Raw genomic sequence first — 3,541 nt, forward strand, 5'->3', positions numbered from 1 at the left:
GAATTTTTATAAGTCTCCTTGAGCCATAAGTGAAAATAAAAATTCATTCAAGTCCCTATTGGACAAACACAAAAAATATTTTACTTGACTGCACAAGTATGATTCATTTCCCAATATTTTCTCTTTGATCCAATGTATTTGTGATTCCATACAGATAAATCCTAAGTTATGTACTAACATAACTCAGAGTAGGCTGGTTTGCTTAAGAATAAAGGCTAGAACCTCTCTTATATAGAGATCTGATCCTAGACAGCTATATCAGAGACAGTGGGTTAAGAAGAGGTGCCTATTCCTAGAAGTGTTAATAATGTCATCTACATAGACAAAACTACATAGTTTTGTCCTGCTTTAGAATCTTTCTGGAAGCTCACCTACGCCAAAACATTTCCTGTTTTAAACCTACACATGTGATTGAGCTCTTCTTAATCAACTAAAATTGTAATTACAACCTCTGCACTAAAATGAAATGACTGGAAAAAATCTAATCGTTTTCATCACATAGAAAAACATATCCCTTTTATTTTGCAATGTTTGCGGTATACTCACTTTGCATGCCTTTCCCCTCAGTGTTAGCTGAAGCCTCATAAAGTTTAGTAACTCTGAGTCAGCTCCAAAGACAGTATATTCCCCATCCACATCACACATCCCACATCTTATTTCTGGAAGGATGAAGTGGTCCCAACATTTATAGAGTTGAAAACAAAACCCAAGTCGGCATTCTGACAACATAACCCTTTACTGATCCAAATGACATTTGTCATTTTACCCTTTCCCCTTACTGTATCTTTAAGAAAATAAACTTGCCCAAAAATCCAATGACTGTTTTCCAGGGCACCCTGATGTCTGCTCCCATAGGCCCATGTCCCTCTGCTTTCATAACACTCAGCACAGTGAAGACTTGTAATTAGTGATTTACTGAATTACTCTGCCTTTCCCAGCAGAGTGTGAGCTCCAGGAGCAAGGGCTGATTCCTCTTTCACTATCTGTATCCTCAGCACCAGGCATATAATGGTTGCCCAATAAATTATGCTGAGTTAAAGAAAACAAAAGCTAACCTTTAAAAAAAAAATCTATCATATGGTAGCAGTCGGGGTGATGGTTACCTTTGGATAGGTGGGTAGTGACTGGGAAGGGGTATGAAGGGGACTCAGGGTTGCTATCACATTCTATTTCTTCACCTGTTTACCTGGGCACGTTCACCACTTGATCAATTATCGAGCTAAACTTATGATCAGTGCACTTCCTGAATGTGCTACACACCAACTAAAAAAGTTTAAATCTATCATAACTCTCTGACAAAGAAAGAAGGAAATCACAAGCATTCAGATATTGCCATTAAAGAATAATTAAGACATTAGTTTCTGAACCATGTAAAGTTAATTTTAAGTGGGGACCAAAATGTTCATTTATGTTAGAAAGTGCACTCTCAGCCACGGAAACTAACCAGATGGACTTAGCAACAGTCACAATGGGAAAGATTCATTGAGAAAATATATATATACAGTGCTTAAAACAGTGCTAGGTACCCAGTGCTGCATGTTAGCAGTTAGTACACTTTAACCAGAAGCAGCTCCAAATAAAGGCTGAATCTTAGATCACAAGCAAACTTTCTTCATTAGAATCTAAGATCTGTTTTGTCCTTAACTCTTTCAAAACAGCTTTAACAGCCTGATGAAGCAGCAACCTCACTTACGTAATTTATAGTTACGGAGTCCACATCACCACCTGGCGTGTTTTAGTCACACCCGAGGAAGTCAAAACTCAAGGCTAAAACTCATGGAGCACCTGCACTGAAAGAGAGCCCAGAGACCCTCTGGCCCAGTGATTCTCTAGCCACACATCACTGGGGCATTCATTACAAGTGCAAACCCCCTGGTCTCCCACACCAGCTCCTGACTCACTAAGTCTGAGATAGGGCCCAGGGATTTGGACCTTTTAACAAGTCCTTCAAGTGATTCTGAAGAAGGTGGTCTAGAGACAACACTGAGCCTCTTATCTTCTAGATGAATGAAATGGAGGCCAGGGAGGGAGGAGGCCTGCCCAAAGTCGTCTTCTGGTTAATGAGTATGCCAGGACTAGAATAAAGTTCCCTTTCCACCACTCCAGTGTTATTTCCATGATTCCATGCTATAATAGCTTAGGACCCAGGATCTGCCCTAAACCTCAGTGGCTTACTCCACTGAGCTCTTTGCCTTTTTACCCACACATTAAGGTAACTGCAGAGGCCCAGAAAATACCTGTATATTCACTAGGTATGCAGAACCAGGTACTTAAACCTAGAGTTTAAATCATAGCTCCAATATTCACAAACAGTGTGACCCTGAGACAGTTATTTGTAAAATATAGCATGGAACATGTCAAATAATGAGGTCCCAGTAAATAGTATCTATAATTAATGCCATCTTAAAACATGGCACTAAAGCTACATTCTTCATTTGACTAGAGGGATATTCTCAAAGTACAGTCCCCTACAACAGAATCACCTGGAAGTGCTTGTTTAAAACAGATTTCTAGTGAATCAGAATCTCTTGGGCGAAACCCAGAAGTCTGCATTAATAAGCAAGCACCCCAAGTTCTTCCTCTACATACAAACGTTTGAGAAACACCGGACTAGGGCTGTGGACAGAGTGCCTCTTGTCAATGAAAACATGTGTATCAACGAGAATCAGGTACTGCCGAACACTCTTAACAATTTTCTGCTAACAAGAGGGAAGTGAGTGCCACCTACTGCCTTATTTTTATTTATTATTTATTTATTATCATTATTTTATTTATTTTTGGCTGCGCTGGGTCTTCATTGCTGCACGTGGGCTTTCTCTAGTTGCAGTGAGCAGGGGCTACTCTTCGTTGCAGTGTGCGGGCTTCTCATTGCGGTGGCTTCTCTTGTTGCAGAGCACAGGCTCCAGGCACACGAGCTTCTGTAGTTGTGGCACGCGGGCTCAACAGTTGTGGCTCACAGAATCTAGAGCACAGGCTCAGTAGTTGTGGTGCATGGGCTTAGTTGCTCCACGGCCTATGGGATCTTCCCGGAGCAGGGCTCAAACCTGTGTCCCCTACACTGGCAGGCTGATTCTTAACCACTGTGCCACCAGGGAAGTCCTGTGCATTAATTTTGTATCCTGCAACCTTACCAATTCACTGATTAGTTCTAGTAGTTTTCTGGTGGCATCTTTAGGATTTTCTATGTATAGTATGTCATGGGCAAACAGTGACAGTTTTACTACTTCTTCTCCAATTTGTATTCCTTTTATTTCTTTTTCTTCTCTGACTGCTGTGGCTAGGACTTCCAATACTATGTTGAATAGTAGTGGCAAGAGTGGACATCCTTGTCTTGTTCCTGATCTTAGAGGATATGCTTTCAGTTTTTCACCATTGAGAATGATGTTTGCTGTGGGTTTGTCATATATGGCTTTTATTATGTTGAGCTAGGTTCCCTCTATGCCCACTTTCTGGAGACTTTTATAAGTGGGTGTTGAATTTTGTCAAAAGCTTTTTCTGCATCAATTGAGATGATCACATGGTTTTTATCCTTTAATTTGTT

This window comes from Aethalodelphis obliquidens, unplaced genomic scaffold (assembly GCF_003676395.1).
Source record: "Aethalodelphis obliquidens isolate GAN/ISIS:26980383/991018 unplaced genomic scaffold, ASM367639v1 scaffold45, whole genome shotgun sequence".
Lineage (NCBI taxonomy): Eukaryota > Metazoa > Chordata > Mammalia > Artiodactyla > Delphinidae > Aethalodelphis > Aethalodelphis obliquidens.